Consider the following 11,966-nt stretch of genomic DNA (forward strand, 5'->3'; position numbering starts at 1 on the left):
GGGTGCTGAGTAAATAAACGGGAAGATCCTGGGGCTCCCCTTCCTCTTCTGTCCAGGTCAGTCTCTTGAGATGATCACTCTTACTAGGAAGCGCATGCTGTTTCTGAGGCGGGAGCATGGCCAGAATGACCTCCGCCATCCTTTTTCTCTCTCCAGTTGCTCCAGCAAAGCTCAGCCAGCAACCCCGACCCGGTGCCTCCTGGTGGCCCGCGCTAGCATTGCAGGACTAACCGGAACCTTCATTCAGGTCTTCAAGGCGGAGGCTCTCCAGAGTTCCAGAGGTGAAAGTGTACTTCAGGCAGGCTTCCAGGGCTATGGAAAGACCCAGGAATCTCCTTCTCATTTTTCATTTCCTCTCCTCTCTGTGGGGTTTAGTTCGTTCATGTTGCATCCTCGGCTCAGAAAGGGCAATAATTTCCTCCTACTTTCAAATTAGAACCTCTAGAATCCGGTTAGGGCTGGTCTTCTTTCTGGAACCCTGACTCTGGGTCCACAACTGTGCCCTCTCCTGCTCACCACAAGCCCTTGTTCCTTCAGCTCCTCTCTCCTCTGAGGGACCTCTGTGAGTGGAAAGCATTTTTCCAAGCTCTCAGAACACAGGGGGTCAATGGTGGAGAACCAAGGTCGACAGATTTCCCAAGCATACTGAGTGAACGCTTGGGGGTTCAATAGCAAGCACACAATGTTTAGGAAAGGAAAGCAAGTCCTTCTGTCCTGTAGCACCGTCTATACTGGGGAATGGGGTGTGTGCTCAGCCTGGTTTTAACAGCCCAGAAAAGTGGACTGTGGGACTGAGACCGTGTTCACTGGAGAACACTGAGGAGAGGGCCCACACCCAGGCAGGACTCAGGGAACGTGGAGAATCCCCCTCACGCTTTGGACTTCTGAACGCATTGCCCATTGCCAGGAGCAGGGTGTGGAGGCCCCTGCTCCATGGCAGAGCTGCCTCCAGCCCTTCCTGCTCTCCCAGCCCTGACACTGTGTGTTCTCTTCCTTTACCATCTCACATCGTCCCCCAGCATGGACCCTATTTCTGTCTGTGCCTGCTTGTGTGAGCATGAAAATGCAGAGAGAATAATGGCCCAAATGGGGCCAGGTTGGTAGAGTTCACCAGGAACTCAGGGTCTCTCACTTCCAAACCAAGCATGATGGATAGGACTGTGAACTGGCTTAGGGAGCTGGGGTCCTCGCTTTCCTACTGGCCTCTGCTCACATACTGTGTTCCAGACAAGTCTGCCTCTTTCTAGGCTTTAGTTTTCAAATTATACCAAGAGGGCTTGGATAAAAAGCTGCATAAGCGCATGCGCAGGCAAACGTGTTCTCTGCCTCCAGCAGCAATAGATGTGTGGTTGGCATGGTGGTCTCAGGAGGCCTGTGCTCCTGATGTGGGCAGAGGCGGGCGGGCTTGTAGCAGGAGTGGCCAGGACACCTGCCCTGTCCCAGCACCAGCCAGAGCGCATGTGCAGGCCCAGGGACAGTGGGCGCACCTGTGCCCGCCTCCCTGCACAGTCACCGACACTGGACCAAGGGCTCTGCTCAGAAGGGGAGTTCTTTCTGATACCCCACCTGCAGCCTCTAAAAGGCCCACATTTTCTGGAGCCCTAAGGACAGATAATTCACATGGAAGTGGTTCCCAGCAAGTAAATGGAATGTGGAAGGATATTTGCCGTGTATACGCTCAGGCTATGAAAACACACGCCGTGATGTGCCATACATTTCCCCTTTACAACGGAGTGAAATAAGCCCACGGAACATGCCTGTATTTGAAAGCACATGTTGATGATGGAAATCCACAGATTAAGGTTGCTGAGTCCCAGAATCTCTGACTGGAGGAAAATCAACAAGAAGAATCGCTTGCTATTTGAAAGCGATTTTTCTTTTATTTGTATTGAGCTGTTAAATGAAGAGAGCCTGCCAGGTGGCGCTAATGGTAACAACTGAGAGTGTTAGCAGCCTGGGTAGGGAGGCCAGAGGCCCCAAAGCAGCAGGAAGAAGTGAGCTGCAAGTGGCAGGCTTCTTTCCCTTCTCTGTTGGGGACACCTGGTTTCCTCTGAACTTGACTTTTCTCAAACCTTGAGCTAACCAATGCGTTTTTCTTACGGAAATGTTTTTCTTAAGCTATGCTAATGAAACTATGTACTTGCTTTGGGATCTCACTTTCTTCAAATCAGTTCTGCCTAAGAGTAACTTTTGTCTCAAACCTTGGGCTGATAATGGCTCAACAGATCAGTATTCATGTCAATTGTTTCCTGGCTGGGGACGACACACCTTGTGCCATTCTATCTCAAAAATGCTTATTGTGGGAGAGGGGCCTGGTGACGCTCCCTCAGCCTTGAGGCGTCTCTCTACCCGAGACAAAGTCTGCCCAAACCCATGTCCATTGAGTCCGTGATGCCATCCAACCATCTCATCCTCTGTCATCCCCTCCTGCCCTCAATCTTTCCCAGCATCAGGGTCTTTGCAAATGACAGCTCTTCTCATCAGGTGGCCAAAGTATTGGAGTTTTAGCTTCAGCATCAGTCCTTCCAATGGATATCAGGACTGATTTCCTTTAGGATGGACTGGTCGGATCTCCTTGCAGTCCAAGGGACTCTCAAGAGTCTTCTCTCTCAGGACTACGTGTCTGGTAGCCATGGGGATAAGATGCCTTTGGCTGAACTGGCCTCCCAGACTGACAAACATGAAATTCCATGCCAAGATTTCCCATTGCCAAAAGGATTGTAATAATCCCCTATATAGTCAGTCACCTTTGTAAGCTTTATGGCACGCATTGGTGTAGGCTACAATGTCTAACCAGCTGACTCTTCCGATTATGAGTCATGACTGTAACCTGACTGTATCTCCCTTTAACACTTTCCAGGCTAGGTTTAAGGAATTTGGGGATGAGTACAATTAAGGTATATGAGGTTTTCACAAAAGTCGGTCAGGGTCATTGGCTAAGAGGAGACTCTGCCTTGGGCCTGCCGGTGTAATAAACTGCACTCCACTATCTGCACGCCAAAGCCTTTGACTGTGTGGATCACAATATATGTGGAAAATTCTGAAGCAGATGGGAATTCCAGACCACCTGCCCTGCCCTTGAGAAACCTGTATGCAGGTCAGGAATCAACAGTTAGAACTGGACATGGAACAACAGACTGGTTCCAAATAGGAAAAGGAGTACGTCAAGGCTGTATATTGTCACCCTGCTTATTTAACTTATATGCAGAGTACATCATGAAAAACGCTGAGCTGGAGGAAGCACAAGCTGGAATCAAGATTACCAGGAGAAATATCAATAACCTCAGATATGCAGATGACACCACCCTTATGGCAGAAAGTGACGAAGAACTAAAAAGCCTCTTGATGAAAGTGAAAGAGGAGAGTGAAAAAGTTGTCTTAAAGCTCAACATTCAGAAAACTAAGATCATGGCATGTGGGCCCATCACTTCTTGGGAAATAGATGGGGAAACAGTGAAAACAGTGTCAGACTTTATTTTTTTGGGCTCCAAAATCACTACAGATGATGATTGCAGCCATGAAATTAAAAGATGCTTACTCCTGGAAGGAAAGTTATGACCAACATAGATAGCATTATTAAAAAGCAGAGACATTACTTTTTCAACAAAGGTCCATCTAGTCAAGGCTATGGTTTTTCCAGTATTCATATATGGAGGTGAGAGTTGGACTATAAAGAAAGCTGAGCGCTGAAGAATTGATGCTTTTGAACTGTGGTGTTGGAGAAGACTCTTGAGAGTCCTTTGGACTGCAAGGAGATCCAACCAGTCCACCCTAAAGGAGATCGGTCCTGGGTGCTCATGGGAAGGACTCTGAAACTCCAATACTTTGGCCACCTGATGCAAAGAGGTGAGTCATTTGATAAGGCCCTGATGGTGGAAAAGATTGAGGGCAGGAGGGAAGGGGACGACAGAGGATGAGATGGTTGGATGGCATCACCAACTCAATGGACATGGGTTTGGGTAGACTTGGGAGTTGGTTATGGACAGGGAGGCCTGACGTGCTGCAGTTCGTGGGGTCACAAAGAGTCGGACACGACTGAGCGACTGAACTGAACTGAGTATCTGCATTGTCCTTCTGAGTGAGTTTGTTTCCCAAAACGCGTGGCTACAACAGATTTGCTAAATGAGGGAAAAGCACAGTTTGATTCCCTGCCTGACAAGCTCCAAGGTATGCCGGCTGTATCCCATTGCTTCAGATAGCTATTGATTCCTTGGAATTAACTCTGGACGCCTATTCTGAAATGGCAAAAAGTCCATAGATTTTCCACTTCCATCTTCTGTTTCAGTTATTTGTGATTGTGATCAAGGCTGGATAGTAGTTTAGAAAATTTTATTCCAAGCAGAGCAGCTTTCCTCTGTGTCTAATGGGTTAAACATCCAGTGCAGAATCTGATGGTGGATACTGGGGGCTCTTTTCTAGGAATTGAAATGGATATGGTCACTGTGGAACAGAATAGAGGCATTCCCTCCCCCTGCCCAGAAGACCTAAAAGCCAGATGACACTCTTATTCTTCAAGCATGGCTCCAAGGAGCTGGGCACACCCTAGGCATGAGAGCAGGCGTGGATGGATCAGAGCATCACAAGTGCCATCTGCAGATAGGCTGAGCACTGAGATTTTCCATGACTTAGCATTCATAAACAGTATGAAAAAGCAAAAAGATATGACACTGAAAACCCCCTCAGGTCAGTGGGAGTCGGTGTGCTACTGGAGAAGAGTGGAGAAATAGCTCCAGAAAGAATGAAGAGGCTGAGCCAGAGTGGACCCGGCGCCCAGTTGTGGAGGTGTCTCGTGGTGAAAGTAAAGTCGGATGCTGTAAAGAACGATATTGCCTAGGAACCTGGAATGTTAGGTCCATGAATCAAGGTACATTGGAAGTGGTCAAACAGGAGATGGCAAGAGTGAACATTGACATTTTAATCAGTGAACTAAAATGGATGGGAATGGACGAATTTAATTCAGGTGACCATTATATTTATTACCGTGGGCAAGAATCCCTTAGAAGAAATGGAGTAGTCCTCAAAGTCAACAAAAGAGTCTGAAATGCAGTACTTGGGTGCAATCTCAAAAATGACAGAAAGATCTCGGTTCATTTCCAAGGCAAACCATTCAGCATCAAAATAATTCAAGTCTATGCCCCAACCACTAATGCCAGAGAAGAATAAGACCTTCTAGAATTAACAAAAAAAAAAAAAAAAATGTTCTTTTCATCATAGGGGTTGTTGTTCAGTCGCTCAGTCGTGTCTGACTCGTTTGTGACCCTATGGACTGAAGTACAGACTCTCTGTCCTTCAACATCTCCCAAAATTTGCTCAAACTTATGTCTATTGAGTAAGTGATGCCATGCAACTGTCTCATCCTCCGTCATCCCCTTCTCCTCCTGCCCTCAGTCTTTCCCAGCATCAGGGTCTTTTCTAATGAGTCAGCTCTTTGCATCAGGTGGCCAAAGCATTGGAGGTTCAGTTTTAGCATCAGTCCTTCCAGTGAATATTCCGGGTTGATTTCCTATCAGATTGACTGGTTTCATGTCCTTGCTGTCCAGGAGACTCTCAAGAGTCTCCTCTAGCACAACAGTTCGAAGGCATCAATTCTTTTGTGCTCAGTCTTTTTTATTGTCCAACTCTCACATCCATACACGACTACTGGGAAAACCACAGATTTGACCATATGGACCTTTGTAGGCAAAGTCTCTCTGCTTTTTAATATGCTGTCTAGGTTCATCCTAGCTTTTCTTCTAAGGAGCAAGCATCTTTTAATTTCATGGCTGCAGTCAACAAACTACAGTGATTTTGGAAACCAAGAAAATAAAGTCTAGTACTGTGTCTGTTTTCCATTCTATTTGCCATGAAGTGAATATGCCGTGATCCTCATTTTTTTTTTTTTATGTTGAGCTTTAAGCCAGCTTTTTCAGTCTCCTCTTTCACCTTCAACAAGAGACTCTTTTGTTCCTCTTTGCTTTCTGCCATAGGGTGGTGTCATCTGCATATCTGAGGTTATTGATATTTCTCCCGGGAAATCTTGATTCCAGCTTGTGATTCATCCAGCCCGGCATTTTGCATGATGTATTCTGCATATAAGTTAAATAAGCAGGGTGACGATATACAGCCTTGACATACTCCTTTCCCAATTTTGTACCAGTCAGTTGGTTCCATTTCATGTTCTAACTGTTGCTTCTTGACCTGCATACAGCTTTCTCAGGAGGCAGGTGACATTATGTGGCATTCCCATATTTTGAAGAATTTTCCACAGTTTGTTGTGATCCACACAGTCGAAGCCTTTAGCATAGTCAAGGAAGCAGAACTAGATGTCTTTCTGGAACTCTCTTGCTTTTTCTATGATCCAACGGATGTTGGGAATTTGATCTCTGGTTTCTCTGTCTTTTCTAAATTCAGCTTGAACATCTGGAAGTTCTTGGTTCACATACTCTTGAGCCTGGCTTGGAGAATTTTGAGCATTACTTTGCTAGCATGTGAAATAAGTGCCATTGTGCAGTAGTTTGAATATTCTTTGGCATTGCTCTTCTTTGGGATTGGAATGAAAACTGACTTTTTCTAGTCCTGGGGCCACTGCTGAGTTTTCCAAATTTGGGGGGCATATTGAGTGCAGCACTTTCACAGCATCATCTTTCAGGATTTCAAATAGCTCAGTTGGAATTCCATCACCTCCACTAGCTTTGTTTGTAGTGACTGGAATGCAAAAGTAGGAAGTGAAGTGATATCTGGAGCAACAGGCAGGTTTGGTCTTGGAATACAAAATGAAGCAGGGCAAAGGCTAACAGAGTTTTGCCAAGAGAACGCGCTGGTCATAGCAAACACCCTCTTCCAACAACACAAGAGATGACTACACATGGACATCACCAGACTGTCAATACCAAAATCAGATTGATTATATTCTTTGCATCCAAAGATGGAAAAGCTCTATACAGTCAGCAAAAACAAGACCAGGAGTGAACCATGGCTCAGATAATGAGCTCATTATTGCAAAATGCAAACTTAAATTGAAGAAAGTAGGGAAAACCATTAGGCCATTCAGGTATGATGTAATCAAATCCCTATGGTTATACAGTGGAGGTGACAAATAAATTCAAGGGATTTAGGTCTGATAGAGTGTCTGAAGAACTATGGATGGAAGTTCATAAAATTTTACAGGAGCAGTGACAAAAACCATCCCCAAAAGAAAGAAATGGTTGTCAGAGGAGGCCTTACAAAGAGCTGAGAAAAGAAGAGAAGTGAAAGCAAAAGAGAAAAGGAAAGATATACCCATCTGAATGCAGAGCTCCAAAGAATAGAAAGGAGAGATAAGAAAATCTTCTTAACTGAACAATGCAAAGAAAAGGGGGAAAGCAATAGAATGGGAAAGACTAGAGAGGTCATTGAGAAAGCTGGAGATATGCACGATGTGATAGTTGCCAAGCTACATTTTATTTGGGGCAAAATGAGGACTGAGCACAGGAGACAGCACCTCAGATAACTCTCAGAGACTGCTCCAAAGAGGCAGTGGGGGAGGTCAATACATAGGATTTTGGTGAATGGGGAGTTCAATGCAATCAAGCAGTTATTTTGCAAAAGGTTTTCTGCTGGTCACGAGGAGCTGATGTCACCATGAAGGGATTCAGTGATTTTCTAGATATGAAGAAATGTAAGAGTTGGGATCAAGAAATCAGTTCCTGAAAATATCTGACTATCTAAAAGACCCGTTCCACCAGTTTCCCTGGAGCAGAGTGCCTGGCTCTTCACCCTGAATTCCCCTCAGTGGATGTTGAAGGTCGGCAGCTTCAGCAGCACAGGGTCAATCTCCGCTGAGGCAGCTGGCAAATCCCCTGTTGCAGGTCAGTCTCTGGCAAATGCTCTTTACAAGTGCCAATTTGTAGCTGACATAGATATCACGTGGACGTAGTTGAGAAAATACTGAAAAGGTAAAGCAGAGATGTATTAAAGCGCGCTAGGTTAGGTTTGTCAGCCGCAAATTGGCACTTGCAATGGTCACTTGCCTTCCACCTCTACAAGGATCGAATACTGTGCTGCTGCAGCTGCTGACTTTCAACACCCCTGAAAGGAGTTCAGGCTGGAGAGCAGAAATGAAGCCCCCTGTGCTGTGGGAAAAACTGGTGGAACAAGTCTTCAGATAGATATTTTCAGGAGTCAAGTTTATAAGGCCAATTCTTGTATCCCCTGGTATCTAGAAAGGGGCTAAAATCCTTCATGGTGGTTAAGTCGACAGGTTTTATATTTTAAGGAATCAGAATTTACTATACTTCTGCTTTGCCATTGAGAAATGGAATGTTTCCTGCCATGTCAGTAACAAATGATTTCACAGTCCTCAGTGATTGCGGCCACCAGCCAAAGGTGAGCTGGTGAAGCCCTGAGGGGACTCAGGAGGGAAAGCCTATCTGCCCTCTGGCAGCCTTCAGACTGCAGCTATGCCCCATGGCGAGCCCCGAGGGAACTCAAGATGTGAAAATGCGGTAGGATATAGATGGGTCCCAGGCTGGACACCTGGTGATTGTCAAGGGGAGTAAAGTTGAAGCTCTGCTCTCACCCAGACACTCCAAGGACAAAGCTAGTGGCAAACACTGAGCTCTGCTGAAGTAGAGATACAGCGCCCGCTCCTTAGGCCAAGGAGGACTTCTCTGTGCACGCAAGTGCAGGAAGGCTTGTTGAGGGTCAAAAAGGGAAGGGAGTCCCATCCCATAAGTGTGGACATACACCTACAGGCTTGTGTGGTGGAATCCGTATTAGCAAAAATTTGCACAAGCATCTTATGGTCGAAGGACCAGCCAGGTGTGAGAAAAGAAACAAAATAATTGGCCAAATGTAAACAAAGACCCTATATAAGGACACTCCTATATGAGTGCTTTAAATCAGCTTCTTACTGCGCTCCCCGTTCAGGACACCGTGCTCCTCTCCCAGTGTGTGTTACTGTCATGCTTCTGACATAAATAAATTATTTCTCTGAGTGCTCTCCTATGTGTTGTGCTGTGTCTCTATATAAAAAACTTTGCACCTGTTCTGCAGTTTTTGCCTCCTTGAAATATTTTTGCTTTCAAATGGAGTAAGAATCAAGGAACTTCACTTGTAGCCTCTAGCCACTGGTGGACTGGCAGCTAGGTTCATTTCCTAGATGGGGAAATAAGATCCTACTTCAAGACTAAGACTGTGCCCCCAGTGCAGGGGGCCCGGGTTCCGTCCCTGGTCAGGGAATTAGGTCCCACATGCCTCAACTAAAATGTCCCACGTGCCACAGCCCAGTCTTGGCACAGCCAAATAAATAAATAAATAAAGACTCCTATTCCTTCCAGCACAAAACCACAGGATCCTGCCCCCAAACAGCTGAGATGCATATCAAAGGAATGATTTCAGTGAGCCCAGCCTCTTGCATCTTCCCACACATAGAAAAGTGCTAAATTCATTCACTTGAGATATCTGGCTTTCTTTTAATTAACAATAATCTTTGATGTTCTGACTACTTGCCCTTTGTGCAAAACTTCTATGTAACCTGGCTCCCCCCTCACCTCAGAGCAGTTCCCTCGGGTTTTCTTGAGGTGCTGTCTCCCTGTTTTGAAATCCTAAAAATTCCTGCTAAATAAAACATAACTCTAAACTTTTAGGTTGTGCATAATTTTTAAGCCAGCACTTTACTGTCTTTAAGGGAATAAAATTATTTGTACCATATGTAATATATACTTCTTAGGGGCTTCTGTAGTGGCTCAGATGGTAAAAAACCCACCTGCCAATGCAAGAGATTTGGGTTTGATCCCTGGGTCAGGAGGATCCCTGGAGAAGGAAATGGCAACCCACTCCAGGACTCTTGCCTGGAAACTTCCATGGATGGAGGAGCCTGGTGGGCTGCAGTCCATGGGGTCGCTAAGAGTCAGACACGACTGAGCTACTGCACTTTGACTTTTCACTTTCATGCATTGGAGAAGGCAATGGCAACCCACTCCAGCATTCTTGCCTGGAGAATCCCAAGGACAGAGGAGCCTGGTAGGCTGCCGTCTACGGGGTCCCACAGAGTCGGACATGACCGAAGTGACTTAGCAGCATGCCCCCTTTCTGTTTTCATTCCTGTGAAATACCTTTATCTATCCCCTTCACTTGAGCCTTTGTATATCCTTAAATCTGGAGTGAGTTTCTTGTAGACAGCATATAGTTGGGTCTTTTTTTTTTTTTTTTTTTTTAAAGCATCTGTGTCTTCTTTTTGGTGAACCCACTCTATTTGCATTTAGACTGGGTATTGATATGTAAGAGCTGACTCCTGCCATCTGAGTGATTGCTTTCTGGTTGTTTTTTGTCTCCATTGATTCCTTTTCCCTTTGTTTCTGCCTACTTTTGTAAATTGGTGGCTTTTCATCGTGGTATTGTTTCCCCTTTCTATATTTCTTGCATCTACTCTAGATTTTTACTGTGGTTACCATGGAGCTTACATTAAAATTTTATACCTAAAACAGTTTGTCTTGTGCTGATTGCAACCTGGCTTTTTTAGCCAATAAAGTGGCTCTGCCATTTAACTCTTCCTCTGTGATAGTTTGATGTTCCGGTTCTCTCTTTGATGCTGTGTGTTTGGTAATAAGGTATATTAGCTGTAGTTACTTTCAGTCATCCTTTCCTTGAACCTTTATACTTGAAGTTGTTAAGACACCATTCTTCTAAGTAATTGGAATTAACTAAATCTGACTATACATTTTTACCTTACCTAGTGTGTTATATACTTTAGTGTGTGTTCATGTGTTACTTTGCATCTTTTTTATTCTGCTTGAACTTCTTCAGCATTCTTTGCAAGGCAGGTCTGGTGGTGATGAACTCCCTCAGCTTTTCTTTAGGAAAGCCTTTATTTTCCCTTCATATTTGAAGGATAAGTTTGGTGAATAGAGATTTCCTGGTTGGCAATTTTTATTGCTCTGCCCTCTGAATATTTCATTTTACTCTCTTCTGGCCTATAGTTTTCTTCTGAGAAATCCCCTGATAGCCTCGTGGGGTTTCCTGTGTCAGTTATAGCCATCCCTGTAAGTAAATCAGACATTCCTATTTTAGATACGAAAATTTAATCAGTATTTTGTAACAACAGTAAGGAAAATTGTCGTGGTCTGGGTGATGGTTGGAAAAGAATTTCCTGACATGAGACAGAGTGAGAGGGAAATAAAGTGTATTAGCGTTTAAAGTTTATTTTAATTTATTTTAATTTATTATAATTATATAAATCATATAATTTATAATTATATAATCTATAATATATAATATTTATTATATTATGTATAATATAATATAATAAATATTATATTTATAAAATTTATAAATTAATAATATTTATAAAAGTTTATTAGCATTTAAAGTTTATTATAATTTATTATAATTATATAAATTATATAATTTATATTATATAATATTTATTATATTATCTATAATATAATAATATAATATAATAAATATTATTATATTTATAATATATAATATATAAATATATAATTTATAACTATACTTATATAAATTATTGTAATTTATATAATTATTAAATTTATAATTTTATGATTATAAAATTATACATAATTTATAATTTATTATAATTAAATAATTATAAAATTATTATAATTTATTATAAAGTGTATTAAATATTAAATAAAGTTTATTAAATAAAGTTTATTAGCGTTGAGGCACTATTAGAACAGCGGGCCAGCTCAAGAGAGAGCCGTCTTTGAACAGGGGCCCTTAGTCCAATTTTATACCCAGGGTACAGGGAGCAGGATAGGGGTCTTGCGGGTCATTGCTGATTGGATGAGAAGTGGGGCGGGGGGGCAAGTAAGGCAAAGACCTTCTCCCTATGGGCTAGGAGGGGAGACAGGTTGTACTGCTCAGGAGCACCTGAAATCCGTTAGTAGTTACACCATGGGGGAGGGAGGACGATCAGGGTCTGGTTCTCGTTCCTGTATTCCGTTCCCCCTTGGTTTTCTCTGCACTTTCGTCTTTGGGTCTCC

Source organism: Bubalus bubalis, chromosome 8, assembly GCF_019923935.1.
Source record: "Bubalus bubalis isolate 160015118507 breed Murrah chromosome 8, NDDB_SH_1, whole genome shotgun sequence".
Lineage (NCBI taxonomy): Eukaryota > Metazoa > Chordata > Mammalia > Artiodactyla > Bovidae > Bubalus > Bubalus bubalis.